The sequence below is a fragment of the Loxodonta africana genome, chromosome 15, assembly GCF_030014295.1.
Source record: "Loxodonta africana isolate mLoxAfr1 chromosome 15, mLoxAfr1.hap2, whole genome shotgun sequence".
NCBI lineage: Eukaryota > Metazoa > Chordata > Mammalia > Proboscidea > Elephantidae > Loxodonta > Loxodonta africana.
This window is the reverse complement of record NC_087356.1, coordinates 53,322,875-53,339,087: the sequence shown is the minus strand read 5'-3', so window position 1 is coordinate 53,339,087 and position 16,213 is coordinate 53,322,875.

The window sequence follows — 16,213 nt, the reverse complement described above, 5'->3', positions numbered from 1 at the left end:
TTTCATAATTAGTTTTCCATGATGTGAACTTTAAGGAACATTGTTCTGGGTGATTATTAAGAAGTAGGGCATTTATCCAGTGTCTTCTGTGTTCTAAACCCTATCCTATGAATGGGATAGGGGTAGAAAGGGTAAACACACGTGGCTACCATTCTTAGGGGACTTGTGATCTAGCAGAGGATACAGACCATCAACCTGCATAACCACCCCAGTGTCTAAGCATAAGCTATGCTCCTTCTAAGTAGTCCCCAGATGTGATCTTGTAATCCAGCAGGATCTTCTCCCTCCACCCACCCACCCCAACCATTCCATCCAGAAATGGGTCCTTTGCCTGGGTCATAGCCTCCATAACTAACCCTGATAGTCTTGGCCCCCCAACCATTGCCACTATGAGTGCATGAGTAAAGCTTTGAGTGAGCCTCTCCACTGCAGCAACCCCTTCCTATCAGCTGTTGCCATTCAACAACCTCTGGACAGCTGTTAGTTTTATTCATACCTTAAGGTCCACAAGCATTCTGCTATTTCTCTGGTGGACTCTGGCTGCTGACCAAACCAAACCCATTGCCATCGAGTCAATTCCAACTCATAGTGACCCCATAGGACAGAGTGGATCTGCCCTATAGGGTTTCCAAGGCTGTGAATCTTTACAAAAGTGAGCTGCCACATATTTCTCTTGTGGAGCGGCTGGTGGATTTGAACTGCCAACCTTTTTGTTAGCAACCAAGCACTTCAACCAGTGCACCCCTAGGGCTCCTTCTGGCTGTCCAGGCTTTCTGTAAACAGGTTCAATTCACACTGCAGTGCAGCTATGTTTATAGGAACACCTCATGGCGAACGAGACACTCAGCCTCCACCAGCAATCTGGGCTGTGTTGCTCTCATCACCTAATGTGAACAAGTTTGCTTCAGCCTTGGTAACAAAGGGTTATCTTGAGTAACATGGAATATCTTGACTACCCCTTTTATGATGAATTGTCAGTTAGTGAGATTACATGATCCCCCTATTGCACTTGTTCTTCAGTTCTTGACAGTGTAGTATTGGCTGCTCAGTGCTGCTTCATGGAGATTCACATCTCTGTGGAGAGGGCAGCTGCTGCTTCTCTCCTTGGAGGTACGTGGTGAAGGGAGGAAGTCTGCCTCTTCTATTAAAGTTAGTAATTTGCATTCCAGGCCCAATCCTTGATCACCTCTCGTCTCTGCACCCATACTCACCTGATAGTACACTTTCGTTCACTTCCATCTTACCTTGGTCTCATTACAAAACATGTAGCAGAGTTTCAAGTTTGCACAGTCCTGGGTTAATCAGCTTTGCCATTAACTATGGACCTTGTGCAGGTTAACTTTCCTGAGTCCCTGGCTCTTCATCTGAAAGTGAAAAAGCTATCATTTACTGAATAGATTATCAGATAACTTAATAAACCACCCCATCACAGAGGTCCTGGTACATAACAGGCATGTAATCATTACTAGTTTCCCCATTCCTTTCAATTTCCCTCTAAATCAGTGATGCCCAATAGAATTTTATGTGATGATAGAGATGTTCTATATCCGTGCTGTCCAGTATGTAGCTACTAGCCATGTGTAGCTAAGTAGCACTTGAAATGTAGCTAATGCAACTGAGGAAGGGAAATTTCATTAATTTAAATAGTCACATGTGGGTAGTGGCTACTGTGTTGAGTAGCACAACTCTGGATCATTTAATTGGAAGTTCTTAATACTCGGGTCTCCAAAAGATGAATCAGAGCTCAATCTGGGGGATCAGTGAGCAAATCTTCTGGCTGCACACCCTTGCTAGATTTACCTGTAGAATTTGATGCATCAGGAGCCATAGAGAGCTTTCAGAAATAGGGCTAAGAACAGGAGCGGCTGCCCTGCCTCGCTGCCTCTGAGTCCTGGGAGAATTCATGCACCCATTTTAATGGGCATATTATCTAGGAAGTGGAGGCTGGGCCTGGGTCTTGGTATTTTAAATGCACTAAGTTTGAAGAAGATATTATGTGAAATGAGAAGGTTTCAAAAATCTTGCCACAAAAATGTAGGGGGCCCATCAGGCTCTATGCCACTCAATTCCATGTAATTATATATATGTCTGTCTTTCCAGTCGCTGATCCAGAAATGAAATAATGAAAATATTTGCCAAGAAGCTTTTAGAACCTCACCAATTAACAGAACACTTTACCTAACCGCCTGTGAAGTCACTTCTCTCTTAGATCTAAGCTAAATTTATAAATGCCAAGCTCTTGGAAATGTTAAAGCCATTAAAGATAGAGGGTTGGATAATTTTGGTGGGAGGGGAATATAAATTTGGTGAAAAATTAGAATAACATGCAATATTTATTTTTGTAGTACAATTTACATATCTAAAATGATTTTGCTGAGAAGAAACATAAAATGTATTATGTATAACTTGATTTGCTCATAAAATTATCATTTAGGTAAAATTAGAGACACGAAGAGCTGGAAAAACAAAACGGAAAAATATAAGAACAGATTTTTTTACTGATTCATTTTCTTTATATATTTATTTAACACAAAGCATCCTCAGGGGAAAAAGTTTCTTCTGAGATGTTTGTTGTTTTGTAAACTTTGTTCTTTTTTTTCCACCTTAGGCTTTCACATCTTTACCTAAACCACTCCCTTTTCATTTGAAGCCCATTTTCTTGTTCTAGGCACTGCAGTGGAGAGCAGCTAGCTGTCACCTGTCTTAAACGACCTGTGTTACAGTGCCTAGGAAACATTTCATGTGTCTCTTGTTTACCCCTAGGAATCCCAGATCCTTTCCCCATCCTTCCACCATTGACTCCCTTTTCCCCCTTTTCCCTGCTCATGAGTGGAGGAGGGCCCCAAAGTCATAGGGAGCTGGCACAGCTCTTACTGCCTGTTTCCACTGGGATCTGCCTGTACTCCTGGGCCTTGCCTGTCTGTTGCTGGTCGGTGGGTTGGGCAGTGCTATGGAGTAGAGCGGGGTGGGCTGGGAAGAAGAGGACTTGTGTGGAGGGAGAATAACCACCACTCTCATCGCGATGACTAATGTCTGTAGGCTGCTTATCACGTGCCAACTGTTCATTACCCCACTAAATCCTCCCCCAAGCCCTGAACGAACAGAACTGTAACTATCCTATTTCACAGATGAGGAAAGTGAGGCTTAAGAAAGGTTAAGTAATTTGCTTGAGGTCAGGTAGCTGATAAGGTACTGAGCCAGGCCTCTGAGTCTGGGTTCAGACCCAGCTGATGTGACTAATTCCTGGGGACCCTGGCCTATTGGCCACTACCCAAGGGTGCCTTAAAATACTAATGATCTCTCTATTTACACAGGGCTTTATGGCTTTTTTATGGCTTATAAAAATTTTACACACACTAGTTTATTTGATTGGCTTTTCGGTGCAACAAACCTAATTGAAGAGATAGTGGAGGTGGGGGGAACTAGTATCCCCATTTTATAGCTGAGCGAACAGGCTCAGAGAGGTTAAATGCCCTGCCTGTAGTTACAGTCAATGGTGCTGCCGGCGTGCAAATGGAAGGTTTTCCAATTGGAAGTCTCTCTCTCCGCAGAATAGTTAGCCTGAACACGAGGAAGTGTCTTTGGAGCTGATGTGCACGCACACACACACACACACACACACACACACACACACCCACACCCTGCACAAACTTTTTAGGCTTAATTCCAATGAATCCGGTTGGTCGCAGGGGAGGCAGGTTGGCACAGCCAGGCAGATTTCTACCACTGTCCTGCTGCCAAGTTTGCCACAAGGATCAAGAGACGTCAGGAGAGAAAGCTTCTGGCCTTTCTTGCTGTTTTTGTTTATTTGTTTCTCGTTTTAAAATTCTTTTTTTATGAGGCTGCCATAAAAACACTCGTTAGGCAGTGTTGATTTTCATTAATGTGGATTCTCCAAGAGCTTAATCAATCTTCTGTGACCAAAGACCTCATTCCCATGGGAGAAGAAAGCTGTTGAACAAATTAGCTTTACAGATTGTAGGTAAGGCATACAGATGTGAAGGAGCTGTGTTGCCAAAATAGGATGTGGGTTAGTGGTTTAATATGCACAACACAATAGCATTAACCTGTCTCCTTGCTGTTCCCACAATGCATCATTAGAAAGCAGCTGTCCTCCTTCCCCGTCGCACCTCTACCCCTTCTTCCTCCCCCTCCTTGTGCTCACTTCTGCCCTCCGTGAAGTCTAGGCTTTGAAAGCACTTCGAGGCAACAGCACACCTGTGGTTAGTGGGAAGGGAACACAGATCACAGATGCACTGAGGAGAAGCGAAGGGGGAGATCCAGAGTTACCAGTGTTGACTTGGAGCCAAGCGACATCCCTGGGAACTACTATTATTCAAGGTTAACAGGAAGAACCTTCGCTCCCCCCATGCAGGTGTCGCTTCACTGGGATTCCATTGTTACAGAGATTTCTCACTTTGGGTTAATTAAGCTTTATATCTTCTTGAGGTGGCCATTTAGAAGGCAATCACGTCTGTGGGGGGTAGTCCAGTCTGGGAAGAAACCCTGGAAGCCTGAGTGAATGAGGTTGTGAATAGGCCTAGGGGAGGAAGGGCAAAGGCAAACTTTCTCCACTTCCCAGTTTTGCTCATGGCCATGTCTGCTGGCACAAACTTCCCTGAGCAAACACTGTGTTTTGGACATCAGTGCTGGCTGGCTGGTTCCACTATGCTAGCATCTGGGTTGGCCTGTGAGCTCTTCTTCTTCCAGTGGACACCAATGGAACTGAGTTGTTGGAGTGGTGAGCGCAAGCAATATCTGGGTTCTCTCCTTGTAAGGAGACTAGCTGGTAGTATGGAACAAGATGTCCTATTGGATCTATTGGCAAGTGCCCTTTCTATTTTCCCATCCCACCCGCCCCCCCTTATGGCATGGGGGGAGCTGGTCAAGCCCTTTCCCTCAAGCTCAAGGGCTGAGCTTGCTGTGTGGCTGGTTTCGTGAAGTGAGAAGTCTCTATGCTATGTGCACACATTGCTTAGAACTGGACAAACTCACATCCAGGTTCCCACCTGGGGTTGGTCTTTGAAATGCCCCCAGCTCCAGGTGTCAGCCTCCTGCAGATGTGGTGAGGGTGCCTCAAGGGCTCACAACCCCCTGAATGCTCTGCCTCGGGGAGGGTGAGGCTCCCGGCTCTGGCAGTGTTCCCAAATGGCCTGGCTTACACACAGTAGGGAGCCCTCTTCCTCACCCCCGCATTGGTGGCCTGCAGTGCAGTCACGGGTCCAAAATAAGTCCACTGTTGTCAGCTTTGCAGCCGCACAGCACAGGGAGTCAGCCCGGCAGGCGGCAGCCTTCTGCAGGAGGGCCTGAAGTGATCCGGTGAGGGGATGGCAAACACAGCCCCTGGGAGCTAACTGAGCAGGATGAAGCTGGGAATGCCACAGACTATGTGCTCATACTCCTTTTCACTCTTATTTACATTGACCAAATATATTTTAGCACCTGCTCCCTGCAGAGCCTCCTAACAGGCACTGAGGAAGTCCAAAGAAAAGTGAGTAGGACACAGCCCCTGGCGTTCGTGCCTGTTCTTGTTGCCTGTGATTTTTATGGACGCGTGAGTATCTCCCAATTTCTGTAAATGTTTCCTGAAGCAACGACCCTTCAGTTTTGTCACCTGCATTCTTAGCATACAGCTGTGTAACTAATTTCTAGCTCTGTGCCACTGCTCATTTGATCCTTGATAAATCTTGCTGAATGGCAAGTAGGTAGATTTCTTGGTTAGGGCCCTAAATGTACCCTTTTTTAGCTCCTGCAGTGAGGATCCCTGTTGTTTGAATGATACAATTTCCTACTGTGTATGAGACACTGTGCTAAATAGTTTACACATACTATCTCTCACCTTCAGAATGATGCCATAAGGTGGATGCAATTATCCCTGGTTTACAGATGGAAGGGAAACCCAAAAAGTTAACAAATTAGGCTAGAATTATGTAGTCAAGAAGAGGCAGAGCCAGGATTTAAAACATTTTGCAGAGTCCAGAGCCAGGATCTTCCCCGCACTGTTCATGGCCTTGAGGAACAATCTCGAGTCTGATCAATAGGCCAGAGTTTCTACCCATTGGACATTATATAAGAAAAAAAGTCTAACAGTGAAGTTAAAGTCAACAGTCCTGCTGCCCGCTGGAATAGTGACATCTTGATGTTGTTTTGGATCACCTCCGAGGAAGGGTCCTGGGTAGCCCTGTCTTCCTCTGTTGCCCTGGGTAGCCTTTAAGCCAACACCTTACATTACCTTTTACAGGAACATAAGTGCAAAATAGTGTGGAAAACAGGGCTACAAGCCATCTCCCCAAAACTGGGCACAACCATAAAGTGCATCTCTAATTCAGAAGTTTCCCAAAGAGCTGCAAACTGCTCCCCAAGAACAATGACTTTCAGCTGTAACGATCCCTTGGGTTGGAAGTGAGGCAGTGACCTCAAGGTGAATGTCTCCATATCCCATTACCAATCCAATTACCTGGCACTTGCACGTTAAATGGGAACTGCCAGACCGGAACCCAACGCTGGATCATTCAGTTCTGTGTCTTGTCTCTGACAGTAGTCAGGGCCCAGTGTCTCACTCGGATGCTTCTTATTGTCAGTCGGCAGAAGTGCCAACGTGCTTCCCTTTCGGTGAAGGAACAGAGCTCGTAATGGAAAATGGTGAACAGCACGGAACCCCACTACATTATCATAGCTTCACCTAACCCCAACCCCACACTCATTAATTCATTCAGCAACTATTAACTGAACTGCTACCGGGGCAATGCTGGGCGCTGGGGATACATTGGTGAACAAGCCAAAGTCTCCATTCTTATGGGCTTTCCTGATAATGGGAAGACAGGAAATAAACACACATCATGGCAGGTGTGATAAGTACTACAGAAAAAGAAAGAAAACAGGATAAAGGGAATAGACAGTGGGGACTGGATACTCTGCATAGGGTGGCTATGAAAGGACTCTTGGACAAGATGACATTTTTGCTGAGGTTTAAAGGAATTGTAGCAGCAAGACGTGGCTATCAGAGGGTGATGTGTGTTGGGTATCTGTTTTTGTCTTTGCTGGGGCTGGGGAGGTCCTGGTGCTGGAAGCAGAGCAGTTAGCAGATGCAGAGTAGAGACATATGGGAGAGTCTGAGGAGTAGAGGAATAGCAAAGTGGCTGGTGTGTCTGTAAAGAAACGAGTGAAGAAGAGGTGGGAGATGATTTCAGAGGTCACAGGGGTGCAGGCCATGGGAGCCTGGGGACCATGATGGGACTCTGGCTTTTCCTCTGAGTGAGCTGGTGAGCCATTTGGAAGGTCTGAGCAGTAGACAACACACAGCAAGCAGGCAATCATTGAACACTTCTTCAGATAAATATTTGTTGAATGAATACGTGAAATACTTGTGAGATGATTGAAAGAACAAATATTACTGAACCATACAAGTAACTACACAGAGACACAAAAAATAACATTCTGTGTCCATATTTGCTCAGAAGAGAATGATGCCTTCCAGCTGAAAAAGTGATTAGCTCTCAGCTACTTTGTCTTTTATCCTCCAAATGGCAGGCGTCTTGGTGCTAGGAGCAGAAAAGTAAATGTATACAGGACAAGCAATAGAAAGCCTGCAACCCCAATGTCTTTTGCGGGTTGGGAGGTGGGGAGAAAATTGACAAGGCAGTGGTTTCCTGCCTTGACAAACGGTGACAGCCCCCATGATGAGGCCATTCTTCTGAGCTTGCAGAATAGCTGCTACCTACTGGGCTTGGCCAAAGTGCTCTTGGAATGTCTCTGCCCTGAATACCTACCTGCCCCCTGCCCCGGTGGCTGATATTCCACATCAGCATTTCTCAAGCCTTGAAGATGATTTCACTCTTAAAGAGTTTCCTCTCCAGGTGAATGGAAGGGCACATCTCTTAAGCTGTCATCTCCTCTTTGTACCAAATGTCCTATTTAAATGTGACCTTCTTTGAGCTACCTTTCCTTACCCTTCTCCTTGACCCTAGTTCTTACGGACCAACACTTCCCTCTGGGCTCTCAGAGCACCTCAGTCATAGTCCTACAATAGGCCCTGGCCCACTGTCTTGGGACCAGAACCTTGCATCTCTCTGTCAAGCTTCTTAATGTCCGTAAGTATAAGACGCTTGTCTCTGTCTTTAGTCCCAGGATGGTGTCTGCACATAGTATGCACAGCATTTTTCCTTTCTTCTTTCATTTTCATCTTGCCCCCCTTCTTTCTTGTTTTCTTGACTTCACTTTTAACTAAGCAGAGTCAAAGTCATTAAGAGAGCATGTTTTCAATCCCAGGAATAGTTAGGAGAGGTAGCATAATACAACGGAAGGAGAATAGAGTGTGATTAGAGAATTGGAATCTTAGCCTCAGTTTCTTCATCAATAAAATGGGACTATTAATGGACACTTCCTGGATCGGTTGTGGGAAATGCATCGATGAATGTTAAAGCAGCTCTGCAGATATAAACCCCCCATGCAAGCTTTTCAAACATTTTTGTTTAACAAAAGCATAGCTGTAGTAAAAAAAGGGGCTACCAGACCCAGAAGGCTGGCTAGATTGAGCTGCCACCTCAACGCCTCACACAGAGGTGAATGAGGCTAAGCGTGAACGCGGGAGCTGCTCAGTGGTCACCAGGCTGCCATCCAGTTCTGCAGCAAGTTTCAGGGTGGACAAGGCCTCGGGAACATCTCATGTGTGCACGATTCCTACGAGGCCAGGAGCCACTCGGAGGCTGTGATTTTTAAAAGCTTTTGATTTTATTTATTATAACAGGTGATCACCGTCAGAGAATTAGAAAAGATTGGTAAGCCTTTTGAAAATAAAAATAAGCCTTATTCTACACCCCAAGAAAAAGTCTATTAATATTTTGGTAGCTGTCCTTTTGGGCTCTTTTTCTGGAATGTAGGGTTTTTAGAGGCCCCAAATGCAAAAACCAGGGAAAGAGGGAATGAGGGTGCGCTAAGGGGTACGGGCTAAGGGTCTGCAGGGTGGCCCTGGTGTGGCTGCCAGATGCTTTATCCCACCCTCGGCATTTCCCTGGCCCTCTCACACCCCCAAGGACCCAGGCAGACATGTGTTTTGTTACAGGGCTGGAACTGTCAGAGCCACTGCAGCCTGGTATTCTGATTTCAAACGCCTGCACCTCTGAGCTTGCTTCTCCCTCTCTCCACCCTCCATTGTACTTGATCCCTAGACACCCCTGCACCTTTTCTGCCTGCCCAACATAGTCCCAGGACTTTTGTTTCCAGGTCTGCCACCCCCTCAGTCACAGAGTACAACAAGAACCTGCTTCTCCAGGGACTTCATTGGCTTGGCTGATTTACCCACCTGAGCGTTATTACTTAATTGACTGAACCTGCTAAAAACAAACCTGTGCTGATCGATGGAGAAATAATTTTGCAAATTGTAAGCATAAATCTTTAGGTATCTGTGTGCACTGCCATTTGTTAAAATGCTGAAAAGATAAATCAATTTTCTTTATTAAAACAAAATTGCCTCATCTACTGCTAGTTTAGGGAAAGGCCAGGAGGCAGTGCCTGGGGAGGAGTTAGGGAGGAGATCTGAGAACACTTTTCTGCCCTTCACTCAGAGCTCACTAGTTATATACTAAGGAGGGTCAAGCCTTGAGAATGAGGCAAGAGAGCTCTCAGGCTGGCAAGTATTTTAATGTTAGAAAGAAAAAGAAGTCATGGGCTATCATGATGTGTAGGGATGAGTGGGCTTGAGACTGTTCAAAGTGCTGAGGAAAACCATGCCATGGTGTGTTGGCCAGAATAAGTTAGATTAACGCTGTGGTAACAAACTCACAAATTTAGTAGCTTAAAACAACAAAGGATTATCTTCTTTTTGCACCACTGTGTAGGTATTGATTTTCAGCAGGGGCAGACTGATCAAGTAGCCTACTTCTCAAACTTTGTGTCTAACATGTTAGAGATAGAGAAAACATGGAGCACTCCCTTGGAAGGGAGATGAATCACTTCTGCTTTCATTTTATTGGCCAAAATGACCCTCCGCTGAACTTCATTGCCACTGAGTCCATTCTGACTCATAGCAACCCTATAGGAGAGGTTTCCAAGGCAGTGATCTTTACAGAAGAAGACTGCAAAATATTTCTCCCATGGAGTGGCCGGTGGGTTCCAGCCATGACCTTTTGGTTAGCACTTAACCACTGTGCCACCAGGGCTTTTTGGCCAAAGTAAAAGGGATGGGAAAATGCAATCCTGTCATTCACCCTGGTGACAGCCAGAAATCTTTGTGAACAGTTCCTTTTTTAAAAAATAATTTTATTGTGCTTTAGGTGAAAGTTTACTATGCAACTTAGTATCTTATTCAAAAATTTATACACAAATTGTTTTGTGACACTGGTATCAATCCCCACAATATGTCAGCACTCTCTCCCTTTCCAGCCTGGGTTCCTATGTCCATTTGTCCAGTTTTCCTGTCTCTTCCTGCCTTCTTGTCTTTGGTTTTGGGCAGGTGTTGCCCATTTGGTCTCGTATATTTGATTGAACTAGGAAGCAGATTCCTCATGTGCGTTATTGTTTGTTTTATAGGCCTGTCTAATCTTTGGCTCAAAGGTGAGCTTCAGGAGCGGCTTCAGTTCTGAGTTAACAGGGTGTCTGGGAGCTGCAGTCTTGGGGGCTCCTCCAATCTCTGCCAGACCAGTAAGTCTGGTCTTTTTTTTTTTTTTTAATTTTGTTGTAATTTTTCTTCTGCTCCGTGTGGGACTCTATTGTGATCTCTGTCAGAGCAGTCGGTGGTGGTAGCCAGGCACCAGTTAATTCTTCTGGGCTCAGGCTGGTGGAGGCTGTGGTTCATGTGGTCCTTTTGTCCTTTAGACTAATATTTTCATTGTGCTTTTGGCTTTCTTCATTCCCCTTTGCTCCGCGCAGAATGGGGCCAATAGCTGTATCTTAGATGGCTGCTCATAAGCTTTTAAGACCCCGGATGCTATACACTGAAGTAGGATGTAGAACATTTTCTTTATGAACTGTGTTATGCCAATTGACCTAGCTGTCCTTCAAGACTATGGTCCACAGCCCTCACCCCTAGCAACTGGATGCCTCAAGGTGTTTGGATGTGTCTACGGAGCTTCTGTGTCTTTGCCTTGATGAAGTTGTGCTGACTTTTGCTATATTGTGTGTTGTCTTTCTCCTTACTAAAATTGACACTTGTCTACCATCTAGTTAGTGATTTTCTTTCCCCACCTCTCCCCTCCCTCATAGCCATCAAAGATTGTTTTTTTCCGTGTGTAAAAGTTTTTTCAGTTTTTATAATAGTGGTCTCATACAATACTTGTCCTTTTGTGGTTGGTTTATTTCACTCAGCATAATACCCTCCAGATTTCTCCATGTTGTGAGATGTTTTGGGGAATCATCATTGTTCTTTAACGTTGCATTGTGTGTAGGTACGACAATTTATTTATCCATTAATTTGTTGATGGGCACTTAGTTTGAATAGTGCTACAGTGAACATGGGTGCATATGCCTATTTGTGTGAAGGCTCTTATTTAGGATGTATTCCGAGGAGTGGGATTGCTGGATTATATGGTATTTCCATTTCTAGCTTTTTAAGGAATTGCCATATCATTTTCCGCAGCAGTTGTACCATTTTACATTCCCACCAGCAGTGTATGTGTCCCAGTCTCCCCTCAACCTCTCCAACAATTATTATTTCCTGGTTTTTCAATTACTGCCAGTATTGTTGGGGTCAGATAGTATCTCATTGCAGTTTTGATTTGCCTTTCTCTGATGGCTAATGATCTCGAGCATTTCTTCATGTGTCTGCTAGCTGATAGAACGTCTTCTTTGATGAACTGTCAGTTTGTATCCTTTGCCCAGTTTTTAATTGAATTGTTTGTCTTTTTGTGTTGGGGTGTTAAAGTATTTTGTAGATTTTAGAAATTAGACCCTTGTCAGACATGTTGTAGCCAAATTTTTTTTTTTCCAAATCTGTAGATTCTCTTTTTACTCTTTTGGTGAAGTCTTCCAATGAGCATAAGTGTTTAATTTTTAGGAGCTCCCGGTTATCAAGTTTATCTTCTGATGTTTGTGCATTGTTAGTTATGGTTTGCATTCTCTTTATGCCGTGTATTAAGGCCCCTAGCATTGTCCCTATTTGTTCTTCCATGATCTTTATCATTTTATATTTAGGTCTTTGATCCATTTTGGGTTAGTTTTTGTGTATGGTGTGAGGTATGGATTCTGTCGCATTTTTTCACAGATGTACATTTTGTTAAAGAGACTGGCATAACTGTCTTTCCCCCATTTAGTGGACTTTGGCCCTTTGTCAAATATCAGCTGACTGGAGGTTGATGGACTTACGTATGGGTTCTCAATTCTGTTCCATAAGTCTATGTGTCTGTTGTTGTACCAGTACCAGGCTATTTTGACTACCATGGCTATATAGCAGCTTCTAAGGTCAGGTTAAGGTCAGGTAGTGTTAAGTCTTCTCACTTTGCCCTTCTTCTTCAGTAATGCTTTACTTATCCAGGGCCTCTTCCCTTTCCTTGTAAAGTTGGTGATTATTTTCTCCATGTCATTAAAGGATGCTTTTGGAATTTGAATCGGGATTGCATCGTATCTGTAGATCTCTTTGGAAAGTGTTGATATTATCATAGTGTTGAGCCTTCCTATCCATGTGCATGGTGTGCTTTTCCATTTCTGTAGGTCTCTTTTGGTTTCTTGCCATAGCTCTTTGTAGTTTTCTTTTCATAAGCCTTTTACTTCCGTGATGTCATGGATTGAATTTTGTCCCCCAAAATATCTGTCAGCTTAGCTAAGTCATGATTCCCAGTATTGTATGCTTGTCTATCATTTTGTCATCTGATGTGATTTCCCTATGTATTGTAAATCCTATCACTATAGTGTTAATGAGATGAATTAGTGGTGGTTATATTGAAGAGATCTACAAGATTAAATAGTGTCTTAAGCCAATCTCTTTTGAGATATAAAAGACAGAAGCAAGCAGAGAGACATCGGGGCCTCATACCACCAAGAAAGCAACACCAGGAGCAGAGCGCATCCTTTGGACCTGAAGTTCCTGCATGGAGAAGCTCCTAAACCAAAGGAAGGTTGATGACAAGGACCTTTCTCCAGAACTGACAGAGAAAGAAAGCCTTCTCTTAGAACTGGCACTCTGAATTTGAACTTCTAGACTACTTTACTGTGAGGAAATAAATTACTCTTTGTTAAAGCCATCCACTTGTGGTATTTCTGTTATAGCAGCACTAGATGACTAAGATTTATTTCTAAGTATTTTATCTTGGGGGGAGCGGGGGGCTATTGTAACTGGTATTGAGTTCCTGATTTCCTTTTCAAAGTTTTCTTTGTTGGCATATTTTTGTATGTTGATCTTGTATCCTGCTACTTTGCTGAAACCTTCTATTAGTTCCAGCAGCTTTCTTGTGGATCCTTTGGAGTTTTCTATGTATGTTGTTGTTGTTGTTAGGTGCCGTCGAATCAGTTCTGACTCATAGAGACCCTATGCACAGCAGAACGAAACACTGTCTGGTCCTGCGCCATCCTGAACAGTGGTTGTTATGCTTGAGCTCATTGATGTATAAAAACTAATGATGTATAGGATCATATAATCTGAAAATAGGGATAGTTTTACCTCTCCCTTACCAATTTGGATGCCCTTCATTTCTTTTTCTTGCCTTATTGCTCTAGTTAGGACTCCCAGCGCTATGTTGAAAAAGAGCAGCAATAAAACACATCCTTCTCTTGTTCTCATTCTCAAGAGAAATGCTTTCAGTCTATCTCCATTGAGAATGGCGTTGGCTCTTGGTTTTGTATAAATGCCCTATATTATGTTGAGAAATTTCACTTCTATTCCTAATTTGCTAAGAGTTTTTATCGGAATTGGGTGTTTGACTTTGTCAGGTGCTATTTCTGTGTTGATTGAGATGATCCTGTGGTTCTTTTGTTTTATTTATGTCGTGGATTACATTGATTGATTCTCTGATGTTGAACCATTCTTGGATAAAAAAAAAAAAAATTTTTTTTTAATTTATTTATCCTTGGATACCTGGTATGAATCCCAGTTTGTCATGATGTATTATTATTATTTTGATATACAGTTGAATTCTACTGGCTAGAATTTTGTTGAAAATTTTTGTGTCTGTACTAGTGAGGGATATTGGTCTGTAGTTTTCTTTTTTTGTGGTGCCTTTGCCTGGCTTTGGTATATGGGTTATGCCGGCTTCAGAGAATGAATTCAGGAGTATTCCTTCCTTTTCTATACTCTAAAATAGTTTGAGTAGTATTGGTGTGAGCTCTTCTCTGAAAGTTTGGTAGAATTCTCCAGTGAAGATGTCCAGGCCAGAACTTTTTTGTTGTTGTTGGGAGTTGTTTTTTTTTTTTTTAAATTACCTCTACAGTCTCTTCTTTGTTATGGATCTGTTTGGTTTTTCTACCTCAATTTGTGTTATTTTAGGTAGGAAGTATGTGTCTAGAAATTTATCCATTTCCTATAGGTTTTCAAATTTGTTGGAGTACAATTGTTTGTGGTATTCTGTTACGATCATTTTTATTTCAGTTGATTCTGTTGTGATATCATCCATCTCATTTCTTATTCAGCTTATTTGCTTTCTCTCTTGTTTTTCTTTTGTCAGTTTGGCCAATGGTTTGTCAATTTTGTTAATCCTTTCAAGGAACCAATTTCTAGTCTTTTTGATTCTTTTTAGTGTTTTCTCTTCTCTATTTATTTCTGCTCTAATCTTTGTTATTTCCTTTCTTCTGGTGATTGCAGGCTTCCTTTGCTGCTGTCTTTCTGTTTGTTCAAGTTGCAGGATTAATGTTTTAATTTTGACCCCTTCTTTTTGGATATGTATGTTTATTGTATGCAAATGATTCTAATGACCACCATACATAATAACCTAGAACCTCTATTTTATGACTTCTTATGCTGGGGCTTTATTTTATGTTAACATGTCTATGAGCACCAGGTGGAGACTATTTCTGATTTACCTTATCATCCGAGGCATTGTATGAGCTAAAAAAAAAAAAAAAAGTTTATGTACAGAATTAATTGGTAGGCAATGTAAGATGAAAGGTACGGTATTTTAGTAGAGTGATGCAAGAAGATGACTGTGCAGAAATGTCTGTGGAAACATTTTATTCTGGGTCTGCCATGATTAACTTTTTTTTCTCTCAACATTTTAATGTGTCTAGCACTGGACAAAGGTGCATTATCTCATCGAACCCGTACAACAGCCCTATAGGTATACTCACTTTTCAGACTAGAAACTCTTTTCATTCCACAGTGAAGATTATCATGGATTCCAGAGATCCCAATCCTCTCCCAGCTCTCACTCAACCATCATACAATGATGAGGTTGGAAGGACCAGGAGCTGCTGTGTGGCCTTTGGAGAATCACTCACCTGTTTTGGGCCTTGGTTTCCTCATTAGTTAAAAAATAAATAAATTAAAATTAAAAAAAAAAACAACTTGATAAACTGGTCTCTTAGAATCTCTCTTATTCTCTTGTTCCATGGAATTTTAATAACTTGCCTTTTAGAATGATTTGTACCTCGATTGACTGTAAAGCCTAAACTGGAAAGATAACCAAAGGACTAAGACTGTCTGGTATCAGAGTGCCAGGGCTTTGAACCAGTTCATTCCAGTTTGAATTCTTGCTGACAATTTGCATTTCTTTTGTGTGTGTGTGTGTGCCTGTGTGTGCCTCTGTGTGCCTGTGTGTGCGTGCTCCCGCACGTGCTTTAGATGAAAGAGAAAATTGGCTTCTTATTACACAATTGTTGGGTGACAACCCAGAGGCACCTGAAACCAAGGTCAGCCACATCTCCAAGAGACCAAAGAAAGACTCCAGAACCAGCGATCATGATATGTGGTTTATTTGGGAAGCTTACTTACAGGACCGTGGTCCAGGGTGGTGGCCGGACCAGATTAGCACTCTGCAGCCACCTAGCAAGGGACACAAGCTTATATACCATTCCAGCTGGGACCAAGGCTCATTGTTTTTCTCCCATGTCCTTGGGCAGTCAATGTTCCCAGGGACTTCACGTCTAGGTCCAGATGTTTTCCTTCCCATTGCTAAGGGATTCCTCGGCCTTGGCCGCTGGCCTAGTCATGCCACTCCCAGCATTGTACCTTAGCCTGAGTCCATCCAAATTCATCCCCAGCATGCTTTGGGGAAGAGCAAAGCTGATTCCATTAAGAGGGGTTGCATATAGCTGAATAACATTACCCTACAACAGTTAACGCACAAATTGTTTT